Consider the following 14,982-nt stretch of genomic DNA (forward strand, 5'->3'; position numbering starts at 1 on the left):
CTACTGTTAATATATCTCTAGATCATCATTAGCATGAGCTATTTTACGCCTAGATATACTTTTATGAGTTGAGTCATTGATTGAATATTATCTCAGTACATATTAAATATTGTAAGTACTTTGAAATGAAGTTGAGTGGAATACAGCTTTTGGAAGGCATGGGGTGCACTTGCCCATAAGTTATGGAATGTCTTCAAGAGACCAATTGGACATATGCGCTGTGAGGCAGGTGGAGTCCTTGTACAAAAGGTCAACTGTAGCCTGTGATCAGATGACCTGAAAAATTTAGAATCTCCAGTTGTCCAGGATCCCAGAAAGCCCATGTCCAGAAATCAGTCCTCTCCCTGCGTAATTTTATAGCCTTTTTTCTCATTGTTTCTGATGCTAATGTTAGACATAGTCTACTATGAAAACTGTGTTTTTGTGAGAAGGCAAACCTTTGTTTTCTTTCCTTTCTCTTTTTCTCTTTTTGTGGTTCTCTCTTGCCCTGCTCTTTCTCTCTCATTCTTCTTTGCTGAATTTGCTAAAACAATTTTACTTCCTTTTGTGAAATGCATCAGTGATTGTGGCACTCAACCCTGGCGGCACACTAAAATCTCTTGGGGAGCTTAAAATAATATCTCTACCCAGACCTCATTCCAGACCAATTAAACCGTTATCTCTGGGTATGGAGTTCAGGCTTCCATAATTTTTCAGGCTTTAGGTAATTCTAATGTGTAGCCAGTAATGTGAGCCCTGATTATAAATATAAAAGAAGAGTATTTTAAATTATATCTTCAGCTTAATGTTAGAATAAAATGATTCCCCAAGTTGCTGTCCACAAATTAAGCGCATTATCTATACTTTGGAAATTTCTTATGTGTGCTTAAAATGTAAAACTGTTTCCAAATTTAAGTTGAACATAAAGCCAGGCTTTGCATAACACCTGCTCCTAGCACAGTGCCCAGCCTTCAGTAGACAATCAGCAAATATTTTTGCCTTTAAAAATTTTCTTAATTGTGGTAAAATCCACAGAACATAAAATTTACCATCTTAATCGTTTTTAAGTGTGCAGTTCAATGACCCTAAGATATTGACATTGTTGTGTTACCATCGCCATCATCTGTCTAATAACTCCTCATCTTGTAAAACTGGAACTCTGTACCCAGTAAATAGTAACTCCCCATTTCCCCCCATCCCTGGCCCCTGGAAACCAGCATTCTACTTTTTGTTTCTGTGCATTTGATTAAGTGCCTCATATAGGTGTTGCGATTTGCTTACTTCACTTGCATAAGATGCTTCTCCATGTTGTAGCATACACCAGAATTTCCTTCATTTTACAGCTGAATTATATTCCATTTTAGGTATATGACATATTTTATTTATCCATTCTTCTGTCAGTGTGCACTTGGATAACTTCCACCTTTTGGCTATGGTGAATGCTGCTATGAATGTGGGTGTATAGATACCTGAGGCCTCGATTTCATTCTGGTTTTTTTTGTTGGTTTGTTTGCTTTTTAGTTTTATGTCCAAAAGTGGAATTGTGGTATCATATGGTAATCATATTTTAGTTTTTTCAAGGCCACCGTTCTGTTACTTGTGGTCACTGAGCCATTCTCAACAGCAGCACACAAGCATTCCAATTTCTCCATATTCCCCCCAAAACTTGATATCTTTAAAAATGTTTATTGGGGCGCCTGGGTGGCGCAGTCGGTTAAGCGTCCGACTTCAGCCAGGTCACGATCTCGCGGTCTGTGAGTTCGAGCCCCGCGTCGGGCTCTGGGCTGATGGCTCAGAGCCTGGAGCCTGTTTCCGATTCTGTGTCTCCCTCTCTCTCTGCCCCCCCCCCCCCGTTCATGCTCTGTCTCTCTCTGTCCCAAAAAATAAATAAATGTTTAAAAAAAATGTTTATTTATTTATTTTGAGAGAGAGAGAGAGAAAGCAAGACTCGGAGGAGGGGCAGAGAGAGAGGAGAGAGAGAATCTCAAGCAGCCTCCTTGCTGTCAGCACTGTGCCTGACATGGGACTCGATCTCACAAACGGTGAGATCATGACCTGAGCTGAAATCAAGAGTCGGTCGCTTAATAGATCAGGTGCCCCTGATTTTTTTTTTTAAATAATAGTCATTCTAATGAGTATGAGGTGGTATCTTATTTTGGTTTAGATTTGCATTTTTCTAATTTCCATTAGTGATGGCCAGCACCTTTTCATGTGCTTATCGGCCATTTGTCTATCTTCTTGTCAGTAACATAATTTCTTTGCTCTCACGCATAGATTTTTTTGATCTCCCATAGTCTGTGACACAGTCTGTTGAACAGTGCCTTCTGATATTCATTCTTCAAGGACAGTGATGTCATTATAGAGAATCAGTTTTGTGAGGTGATGAACTGAACTTCCAAGTTGTAGCTACTAGTAATATAGTGAGCATTTTCATTTTTCTATAGATGTGTCAACTTCTCTAGCTTTTACTGTATGCAGTGCTGATTTGTATAAACTTCCAAAGGCAACGTGGATGAGAGCCTGTAAATATAAAACTTATTTACATTTGTATTTCAGCTTTCTCAATTAAAAAAAATAGCTTTATTTTTAGTTATGTGCTTTGGCAGTAAATACTATTGTATAAATGGTTTCATGCTAATTTTTTAAATTTCAATCTCATGAAATTCCATCTAAATGAAGCATTTTTTTTAAATAGGGGCTAAAACGTGTGAGACATTAAATGAGCTAAAAATATTACATTTCTACTGCCACAGCCTGCCCATATATATTTCTGAACATCAAATAGAGGGAAAGATGCAAAGGTCTGTCTTCTGTAAAGTGTCAAGGATGGTTCCAAAATGAAGTGCACAAAGGAAAGCCAGGCTGATCACAGGTGCATTCACGGGCACGTCCATTTTAAGAAGCTTCATATTTAGAAATGGAGTTCTAAAGATCAGTTTCCTTAAAACTCTATTCCTTTATCCCTATTGTAAAATCTTTATGTACTCTCTGATGTCCCTGTGCATTCCTTTCCTTCCGATCTACATGTCAGGTCTGCCAAAAATCAAATTCCTAAATACATGAGGCTTAGTTCTAGGTCTTTTTTTATGCTTCAGTGGTCTGTCAGTCTACCCCTTTGTTATTTCCACACCATCTTGCTTATTATAATGTTTAATTAAGTTTATGTATCTGAAGTATATAGTCTCTTGACTTTGATCTTTCACAGGAGTGTCTTGGCTTTTTGTTTGCCTTTTGTTATTCACATGTATATGATACTGGATATCATAGACATATATATACATACACATATACATATACATACACATATACATATACATACACATATACATGCACATATACATACACATATACATATACATACACATACACATGTACATACACATATACATATACATATACATATACATATACATATACATATACATATATATGTATGGCCATGTGTATATACATCCATATTCATGTCCATATATATCCATCTACCACTTCTCAGGGGCACGTTTCCCATTAACTCTAAGCCAGCAGGTATAAGTCGGCTATTCACTTTTGTGTGGGAGGCTCCAATAAATCCCTGCCATGAGTAGGTCCTGAGCCAGGGAAGTTGTCTGCAGATTTCAATAGCAGTTTCCAATTGGCTGAATCCATTCCATTTCTGGCTTTGAAGACTACTATATGTGAAAACATATTTCAATATTTTGTTACACAATGTAGATATTTCCTCTTAGATGGTCTTAATAAGGTGACTAAAATCTAACACTGCCAAAACTGCTAGTTGAAAAATTATTTTCTGTCCATAATATTTTTAAAAATGTCAAATACAGTATTAACATGAAGGTGTTTGGGATGTTTTGTAACATGTATTATGAAAAATTATAATATATTTTTTTGAAAGCTTAGCCATATAAAATGTACATCTTTTCCCCAGATGTCAGTCTTGCTTTAGTCTTTAGGAAATAATGTACTGTTTGGTGAGCTTTTCTTTAAAATAACCTATGAAACATATTAAGCAATTTAAATACAGTGTTGAGTTTGACAGTGAATCGATTGATCACCCAGGTGTTTCTAGTCTAAAAGTATTATTTTGTGTTCTAAGAAAACCTCTACTATTAAATATTTTTATCATTTTCTAAATTTCCTTAAAAGTATAGAACATGCACTTTAATTATATTCTCATTTTGATTTCTTTTGATTGGAAAACCAATATCTTAGATATTATATAGCCTGATAGGCTTTGAAATCATTGCCTGAGTTTGAATTTTAATGCTACAATTTCTCAGCTGTGTGGACTGGGACAAGTTAGTTAACCACACTGTGCTTCTTCTATAAAATTGAGTTACTGTGAAAATGTGTTGATTTAATCTTCGCAGAGTAATTAAAACAATACATAGCATATTGTAATGAACAATTAGTACAGTCTGTTAATACTGATATCATTTTCTAATTCTGTTTAGAAAGTAAATGATAATATAGGGGTGCCTGGGTGGCTCAGTTAGTTAAGTATCTGTCTTTGGCTCAGGTCATGAGCTCACGACTTGTGAGTTCAAGCCCTGCATGGAGCTCCACACTCACAATGTGTAGCTTGCTTGGGATTCTCTCTCTCTCTCTCTCTCTCTCTCTCTCTCTCTCTCTCTCTTTCTCTCTCTCTCTCTCCCTCTTTCTGCCTGTCCCTAACTCGTGCTTTCTCTCTCTCTCTCTCTCTCTCAAAATAAATAAACTTTAAAAAATGTTTTAAAAAAGTAAATGATAATATAAAATATTATTAATGTTTTCACAAATAGTGTTTTGTTATAGAAAGAATGCTGGCGTAGGATGAATGAATTACGACTTCCAACACCTATAAATCAAGGACAATTTCACCAGCTTTATATATTTTATTTCAGCTAAATCTTATAAGAACCCATTTTATACATAAAGAAACTAAGGTTTTGAGATGGCAAGCAGTCAATAATCAAGAAAATATGGAAACGCTAACATTAGTAGAACATTTACCAAACTGTCCAGCATATACTGAAAACTTTGCATACATTATCTCATTTAATGTTCACATCAAATCCATATAGGAACTTGAATATCTGCATCTGTCAGAGAAGGGTTCTGCTCCTCAGAAAGATCAAATAACTTGGGGTGGCTGAGTGGGTCAGTCAGTTAAGCATCTGACTCTTGATTTTGGCTTGGGTCATGATCTCACGGTTTGTGAGATCTCACGGTTGTTTGGGATTCTCTCTCTCTGCCCCTCCCCTGTTCTCTCTCTTTCTCAAAATAAATAAATAAACTTAAAAAAAAACTTAAAAGAAAGATCAATTAATTTAACCAAATCACACAGCTATTACAGATTTTACTCAGGCAGATTTTAAGATTTTGTTTAAAAATATTTTAAATGTTGAATTTTTTTGTAAATTAGTTTATAATTACAGAGTACCTCCAAATGTTTGAGTCTCAACTTTAATAATCATCATCAGTCCACAGTGCTCCTATTAAATTCTGAAGATCTGATCGAAATACTCTATTGACGATAGAGCGCAGAATAAAATTTTATACATCTTACAAATATGAGGGAGTTCAATAGCAAGGGTCAAAGATAATACTTACTGTTATTAGACTTGTTTGTATTCATTTTATGCAGAAAAGCATAACTTGATCATTGTTTGACCCTGAAATTTGCACATAAATTGAAAATTATATAACAGTGTCCTGGAGTAACCTTACTACATAAATAATAGACAAGATGGGCTAATTAAAAAGTCTGAATTAGATTGTTCAGCATTTCAAAATCTCTTATTCTTCATTAAAGTCCATTAATGATATAGAAATCAGAGAGGCGCTAGAACCTTATAAGCTTAGGAAGGCTGTATATTTTTTTACATGGGATTATTATTTTTTTTTTTTAATTTTTTTTTCCAACGTTTATTTATTTTTGGGACAGAGAGAGACAGAGCATGAACGGGGGAGGGGCAGAGAGAGAGGGAGACACAGAATCAGAAACAGGCTCCAGGCTCCGAGCCATCAGCCCAGAGCCCGACGCGGGGCTCGAACTCACGGACCGCAAGATCGTGACCTGGCTGAAGTCGGACGCTTAACCGACTGCGCCACCCAGGCGCCCCTACATGGGATTATTTTTTATTACGTGTGTTATTGGCCATTGTTGTTGTCCTCCTCCTTCTACAGTCAGACCAACATAGATCAATAATAGATGCGATTAACTGCTAATATTCTTTTTGAGTTTCTTTCTCTGAAACCAATTTTACCAACCTTAAGAAAATCGAGGTCATTTTTGCTAATGATTATGAGATGAGCGCATAGAAACGTAATAAAGGCAAAAAAATGGGTGAAAAAGATGTGCATCTGTGGACCATGCATAGGTGAGCATTACGAGGTGTATTTGTGAGGCCGGAAGTAGGGAAAGATAAAGTAACAGGCAAAAGAAGGCAGCATGTGCATCTTTTTGTCGTGTTTAGCATGTCTGACATGTTGTAGAAAAATCCAACAGACAATGTCTCGTAAGGTTCTCCACTCAGGAAAACATTCAGATTGAGACGTGGATATCAGATTATCAGCCCCCAGGTGGCAAATAAAACCATGATGCCCAAGGAAGAGCAGAGGAAAATAAAGCAGGGTTACAATTTGTTCTGCTAGCATTTAAAAGACTTGCCCTGGAAAAGGAGCCAAGATGAGAAGGAAGGTGAAGAAATGGCAGAGTAGCGGGAAAAGGATTCATTCGTTTAGCCAAGGAGCTAAAGGAACTGAGGGTTTAGAAAAAGAAGGCATTTTTGGCATATCAGAGGCAACTGTGAGGTCCAGAATGGAAAGGGTTGATGCTTCTTTTAAAATGGCAATCAGGTACTCATCAGATAGCTGAACAAGGATATGAAGGATAGAAAAGAGGTGGGAGAGAGTGAGGACGTCTGAATCACTAAACCACTGAAAGTGTTTGTTCTTGCATAAAGGTGTCACATTCTGAGTTTTGTTGTTGTTGGTGTTTTGTTTTCTTCTAATTTCTCCCTCCTTCTTCTCGGGCCTTCTAATAATTTTTGTCTAAACCGTTAAGTCACTGATTTGATGTGTGTATGGCGTAGGGTTCAGCAATCTCTTGTTCTTTTTTATTTTAATGTTTATTTATTTTTGAGAGATAGAGAGACAGAGTATGAGTGAGGGAGGGGTAGAGAGAGAGACACACACAATCCGAAGCCAGCTCCAGGCTCTGAGCTGTCAGCACAGAGCCCGATGCAGGGCTCAAACCCATGAACACTGAGATCATCACCTGAGCTAAGTCGGATGCTTAACTGACTGAGCCACCCAGGTGCCTCTATTGCTCTTAAATAATATGAAGAGTCCATAAAGAAAACTGGATATTTAACATATGTCCAGATCTAAGAAAAAAAAATCTTAAAAGTTGAAAATCTGAGTCTCATGCGTAGGAGCAGTTTATAAAGTCGCCTTTTTGCGTACAAACATGAAAAATCAGTCTTTAGGATATTTCCCATTTAGTGTGCACCTTGCTTCTGTGTATCACCAGTCAAATCTCATTTTTTATGTGTCCCTTAACACTAAGACATGGCCGAGTAACTCTGATAATACTTCCGATAATTTCAACACGAGATCACTGAGGTTGCATTTTCAGAAGTCCTGCTGTGAATTGTCTGATATGTGCACTGACCTTCTTAAAACCTAGCAATTTTTCTAACATAAGATGGATTTAAATGCTCCTGCTGAATAGAAACTATGGAAGGTATTGTTAATTTCCGGATGCTTGAAAATACAGGTCAGGCGATATTAAGCCCTCAGCATTGAGAGAGCACTCAAGCGAAATAAGCAGTTCATCTGTGAAGGAAGGTTTGAGGTGCATGATTTTTTTTTCCAAAATACTCTTTAGCCTATTTCTTCTCTACACCATATGTTGCTCTTTCTTCAAACAGATCTGAATCTTCCATAGTTTCAACATGTTGCCAAACTGATGTGTTAAGGAAACCAACAAGGATGGAGTTTTAAAAAGGAAATTCATAAGAAAGTACTTGGTCTCAGTCAGGTGGTCTGGTCTATCTTTCTAATTGGTTAAATGACCAACTGAGATGATAGACACTTTGAAAGGCCATCAACTGAATTAAATCAACTGTATTAAATATTTACTAATGCGACACTATAAGCCAGTACTACTTTTTACTGTTGTCTGAGAGCAACACATGCATATGTTTAATTATAGGGCTAAACATGTATTACCAATACGCTTTTATCACCAGGTTGTAAATTCTTTGAAGGTAAGAACTATTGCAGTATCCACCATGTTGTCTGGCAGTTGCTCAATACGTGTTTCTAGGATGAATAAATAAGATTCTAAATTGATAACATCGCTGGATGTAAACATATAGTCATTATAGCTTAGGAACAATGACACCTTAATGGCAAGAAGCAATGTAGTCCCCAGAGATTGGTTTCTGATAGCATGTTCCATTAAAAAAATCAGGGCTTCTTGGAGAAATTCTAGGACTGGGCCAGGAAACACACAAGATGAGCGTGAAGCAACCGATAGTGCTAGAAAATAAGGTAGTATGTAAAAAGAAAAGTCTACGTTGTAAATAAAAAAGAGAAAAGGGGCGCCTGGGTGGCTCAGTCGGTTAAGCGTCCGACTTCGGCTCAGGTCACGATCTCGCGGTATGTGAGTTCGAGCCCGGCGTCGGCTGTGCTGACTGCTCAGAGCCTGGAGCCTGTTTCAGATTCTGTGTCTCCCTCTCTCTCTGACCCTCCCCCGTTCATGCTCTGTCTCTCTCTGTCCCAAAAATAAATAAATGTTAAAAAAAAATTTTTTTTTAAATAAATAAATAAAATTTAAAAAAGAGAAAAGTTTACATTGATGGGGTATGTCAAAGGGACAGAGGAGCCAATTAAAAGAGCTCCTCTTGGCCAAAGCTTGAACAGTTTGAGCAACAGAGTTGCCTTGTATTATGACTCAAATTATACATGTTCTTGAGTCCATACCGATATAAATATTGACTGAATAAATACATAAATGAGAGAGAAGAGACAATGTTCCCATGTATAAGAATTCCAAATAATTAACTTAGATTAATTAATGTAGATTCTGTGCCCTGAAGGAAGAGAGCATAGTTCACCTTAGATGTGGCCTGCACCCAGTAATTTCCTTCCAAAGAATGCAGTATGGAAAGGGATAGAAAAAGAGTAACTTTACAGTGGAGAATCATGGTTCACCAGACAGGGGAACAAGGTCAACAGAAACAGTGCCAAGTCATATTAATAGCGTGTACCCTTGTCATGAGGTGATGAAAATAACACCTCTGTATTCTTTCTTCCCCAAACCCATTAATTCTATCAGGAGGGGGAAAATAATGCCAGTAGAAAGGTATCCTACAAAATACTTGGCCAGTAATCTCCAAATGTAAGTCATCAGCAACCTGGGAAACCTGAGAAACTGTCAGAGTGAAGAGTCACCTAAGAAGACATGACATTACCAACTCAATAGCATGGTCTTCAAAGGCAGGGAATATGCCCATTATGTCTTTTATGTCTTGCATATGCTAAGTATATTCTGCATGAAAAATGAAGGTGCTTAAAATACACATGCCCACGTGAAACTTACTGTCTGAAACTAAGAACATATTGAGTATCATGCCTTGAAAAAGATGATAAAACTAGTGTTTGCCCACAAATATAGTCTATAGAACGATTATATCTCGTTATGTATAATGAACCCTGTGTATAAAATTATTTTAATCCATACATAAAATTAAAGGTACAAGAGCTTCTTGGTTGTAAATTCTGTTTCAGAGCAGAATAAAATCTGTTTTAAATTGGAATTATTTTCAGGTTGGTGGCAGTTTGTTCAAATCCACAGTGGATTAGTTTTACATATACATCATGCTTTTATGGGATCCAATATTTTATGTTACAGCTATAGTATATTATAGACCTGTTCTTCTTTCTAGGATTTTTAAGTTTAGGCTTTAGTTTTAGGTCTTTAGGACTCTGTCAGTTATTTTTTTTCTAAAATAAATATTTAATCTAGTGGTTTTTATATGCCATTTTCTGCCAGCCAAATTGTCTTCAACTCTCTATTCCGAACACCAGTGTTCTTTCCATTCTTACATTATTAACTACAGAATATGTGGGATTATCTTTATTTTTGTATATTTGTCAACCCGGTTAGTAAATACTGCTTTTATCAGTTTGTCTGAATTAATAAATTGAAAATGGCTAAATACATGTAAGACATTCTCACTAAAATAATCTACCTTTTCTATTTACTGCAATGATTTTGGTAGCAACTGTCTGATTATATTCTTGTCTTAAAGAACATCTACCTTTTTTAAGAATTATAGGCTCTTTTTTGTTTTTTCTTGGTAAGACTCATATGCTACAGAAATTAGTCATTGCTTGGTTTGCTGCAATTCAAAGCAGTGACTTGATTTCTTTTCCTGTCTTTGCTATTCCATATTGTTAAGAAAATAAGCCTCATTGAGTTATGTAGTCTATTTGAGTCATTTTTAAAAACTAAAGAACTACGTATTTAAAGTCAAAACACATTTCCTCTGTGGGATAATTATATATGGCTCCACAGCCTATGGCACAGAAAAATAAAATAATCTCCAATGCACAGACTTGCATACTAAATAATATCCACATACTGCTCTGGGTTAACTGTAAATTCTCACTAGTGTTAATTAAAAATTATGTGGCAAAGATTCTAAACCACTCAATGAACATGACCTTTAGTTCTTCTTGTTGATGCCCACAGTTAAGATATTTGCTGTTTTCTCAGATGCCTTCTCTTCATTCTTTATACTGCAATTTACGGGTAAATTATTTCTAGAAATTATACAGGCTTGAACTATTGTATTATGGGGATGATTCCAAAACTAGGGAAATGAATTTTTATCAAATCCTTAGAGATTTACTGAACCTTGAGAAAATTACCCTCCCCTTGAATGAATTACCCTCCCCTTAGGCACACCGGCTCTGAACCTATAATAATCTATGTAACAAAGGGATTGCTGAGCTTTATTTAATTTGTTGAATTAGGCAAAAGTAGTTTGGGACCTTTAATGCATACTTCTTTGAAGGTATGAAGTATCATCATTGGACTTAATATCATTTACAATGATATTCAGATATGCGAACTGCTGTAGAATGCTTTGGGTAATAGGGACTTTTAACAATATTTGTTCTTCCAATCCATGAGAGTGGAATATCTTTCCGTTTTTTGGTATCATCTTCAACTTCTTTCATCAATGTTCTATAGTTTTCAGAGTACAGGTCTTTCAGTTCCATGGTTAAGTTTCTTCCTAGGTATTTTATTATTTTTGGTGCAATTTTTTTTTTGTTTTTTTTAAATTCTATTTATTGGAGATAAAGGGGGAACAGCAGAGAGAGAGGGAGACAGAGAATCCCAAGCAGGGTTTTCACTGACAGTGCAGGATTAGAGCTCACAAACTGTGCGATCATGACCTGAGCCAAAAGCAAGAGTCAGCTGCTTAACTGACTGAGCCACCCAGGTGCCCCTATTTTTGGTGCAATTGTAAATGGAACTGTTTCCTTAATTTTTCTTTCTGCAATGCTATTATTAGTGTATAGAAATGCAACAGTTCCTGTATATTAATTTTGTATGCTGTGACTTTACTGAATCCATCTATTAGTTCTAGCAGGTTTGGTGGAGTCTGTAGGGTTTTCTATATATAATATCACCTCATCTGCAAATAGTGAAAATTTTACCTCCTTACCAGTCTGGATGCTGTTTATTTCCTTTTCTTGTCTGATTGCTATGGCTAGGGCTTTCAGTACTACCTTGAATAAAAGTGGTGAGAGTGGACAAGCTGTCTTTTCCCTGATCTTAGAGTGAAAGCTCTTAGTTTTTCTCCGTTGAGTATGATGTTAACTGTGGATTTTTCATATATGGCCCTTATTAGGTTGAAGTATGTTCTACTCTTTGTTGACAGTTTTTGTCATGAATTTATGTTGTACTTCCTCAAATAATTTTTTCTGCATCTGTTGAGATGATCGTATGGTTTTTGTCCTTTCTCTATTTAATGTGTCATGTTGATTGATTTTTGAATATTGAGCCATCCTTGCATCCAGGAAATGAATCCCACGTGATTGTGGTGAATGATTTTTTTAGTGTATTGCTGGATCTGGTTTGCTAATGTTTTATTGAAGATTTTTACATCCATCTTCATCAGAGATATGGGCCTGTAGTTCTCTTTTTTGGTATTGTCTATATCTGGTTTTAGTATCAGGGTAAAGCTGGCCTTATAGAATGAATTTGGAAACTTTCCTTCTTTTATTTATGTATTTATTTATTTATTTATTTATTTATTTATTTATGTTTTGAATAGTTTGCAAAAAATTGGTATTAACCCTTCTTTAAATCTTTAGTGGAATTTGGGGTGCCTAGGTGGTTCAGTTGGTTAAGCATCTGACTTCGGCTCAGGTCATGATCTCATGGTTTGTGGCCAGAGCACTGTGTCAGGCTCTGTGCTGACACCTCAGAGTCTGGAGCCTGCTTCAGATTCCATGTCTCCCTCTCTCTCCCTCCCCCACTCATGCTCTGTTCTCTTTCTCTCTCAAAAATAAATAAACATTTTAAAAAGTTTTAATGGTTGAATTTACTTGTTAAAATTGTTAAAGTGGCCATACTACTCAAAACAATGTACAGATTTAATGCAATCCCTATCAAAATACCAATGACATTTTTCACAGAACTAGAAACAATATTCCTAAAAGTTGTATGGAACCACAAAATACCCTAAATAACCAAAGCAGCCTTGGAAAAAAAACAACGCTGGAGTATCACAATCCCAGATTTCAAGATATACTGCAAAACTGTAGTAATAAAAATAGCATGGTGATGGCATAAAAATAAACACATACATCAATAGAACAAAATAGGAGAATCTAGAAATAAACCCGCAGTTATACAATAGAGGAGGCAACAATATACATTGGGGAAAAGACAGTCTGTTCAACAAATGGCGTTGGAAAAACTGGACAGCTACATGGAAAAGAAAGAAACTGTACCACTTTCTCACACCATACACAAAAATAAACTCAGAATGGATTAAAGACCTAAATATGAGACCTGAAACAAACTCCTAGAAGAAAACATGGGCAGCAATTTCTTTGCTATCAAGCATAGAAACGTTTTTCTCTCTATATATATATATCCTGAATGGAAGATATATATATAGTCAAGGGAAACAAAAGCAAAATTAAATTATTGGACCTAAAAACAAAACAAAACAACAACAACAAAAACCCACAAACTTTTGCACCACAAAGGAAACCATCAACTAAACAAAAAGGCAATCTACTCAATGGGAGAAGATATTTTCAAATGATATGTCTAATAAGGGGTTAATACCCAAAATATATAAATAACTTACACAACTCAACGCCAAAAACTGAATAATAAAAATAATAATCATATTTTAAAAATGGGCAGAGGACACATAGACATTTTTCCAAACAAGATATACACAGGGCCTGAGGACACGTGAAAAAAGTGTTCAACATCACTAACCATCAGAAAAATGCAATCAAAACAATGAGCTATCACCTTACACCTGTCAGAATGACTCAAAGGAAAAAAAAAACAATAACACAGCAACAAAACACAGAAGAAACAGCAAATGTTTTTGAGGATGCAGTGAAAAAGAACCCTTGTGCATTATTGATCGGAATGAGATTGGTGCAGCCATGGCAGAAAACAGTATGGAGTTTCCTCAAAAATTTACAAATTAAAAGTAGAACTATTGGGATGCCTGGGTGGCTCAGTGGTTTAAGCAGCGGACTCTTGATTTCAGCTCAGGTCATGATCTCATAGTTTGTGAGTTTGAGCCTCACATCAGGCTCTGTGCTGATAGTCCAGGGCCTGCTTGGGATTCTCTCTCTGTCTCTCTCTCTTTATCTCTCAAAATAAATAAATACTTAAAAAAAAAAAAAGAAAATAGAATTACTGTAGTATCCCATAATTCCACTACTGGGTATTTATCCAAAGCAAATGAAAACACTAATTCGCAAAGATGTATTCACACTTACGTTTATTGCAGCATTATTTACAATAGCCAACTATATCAAAGCAACCCAAGTATCCATCCACAGATGAATGGATAAAGATGTGGAATATAAATAAAATGTAATATTACTCAGCCATGGATGGACCTAGAGGATATAATGCTAAAGACAAATACCATATGATTTCACTAAGATGTGTAATTTATTAAACAAACCAAGCAGACAAAAAAAGAGACAAACAAAATAAGCAGTCTCTTAAATACAGAGAATAAACTGATGATTACGAGGGGAAGTGGGTGGGGATGTGGGTGAAAGAAATAAAGAGGATTAAAAGTATACTTACGTTGATGAGCACGGAGTAATGTATAGAATTATTAAATCTTTGTATCGTACACCTGAAACGAATATAACACTGTATGTTAATTATGTTCAATTAAAAGGTGTGAATTGCTTTGAAAATTGTGTGTTAATTCACTTTCCTAAGCTTCCTTGAGATGAAACCATTATGTATCCAATTATTATACCCAGCATTTATTAAGTACAAACTACGGATTAGATGCTGGGTTTGGCCTCAGAAAACACATCCACCACTTGGGTTTCCAAGGGGTTTGGAGACTGGAGGGCAGACAGACATGTGATACAGCTCTTATATGAGGTGGTAAACATTTCACATAGGAATAGAATGGTTCTTAGGGGACATTAAACGTAGGTACCCAACCTGGGGCTTGGATGACAAAGAAAAGGCAAAACAAGGGGACAGAGCAGCTGTTTCCTTGAGTCTTGACGTTGAGCAGACCACCAGGGGTACAGGAGGGAATGGTCACGGTAGATAAAGGAAGCAGTGTATGTGGACACGTGGAAGGATGAAGAGCCAGTGATCTATCTGTGAAACCTTACACGGTAGTTTCATTGCAGGTGCTCATGAGGACAGTTGCAGAAAACGAGACTAGAAAACTAAGCCAGAACCAAAGCAAAACATTTTTAGGG

The 14,982-nt window shown here is 36.2% G+C and overlaps 1 protein-coding gene across 1 annotated transcript in view; it reads left to right on the plus strand.

The window, feature by feature from the left end:
- MALRD1 (MAM and LDL receptor class A domain containing 1) overlaps positions 1–14,982 on the plus strand; it is a 792,972-nt gene that overhangs the window by 540,058 nt on the left and 237,932 nt on the right. The window lies entirely within an intron of this gene.

The sequence above is a fragment of the Prionailurus bengalensis genome, chromosome B4, assembly GCF_016509475.1.
Source record: "Prionailurus bengalensis isolate Pbe53 chromosome B4, Fcat_Pben_1.1_paternal_pri, whole genome shotgun sequence".
NCBI classification, from domain to species: Eukaryota; Metazoa; Chordata; class Mammalia; order Carnivora; family Felidae; genus Prionailurus; species Prionailurus bengalensis.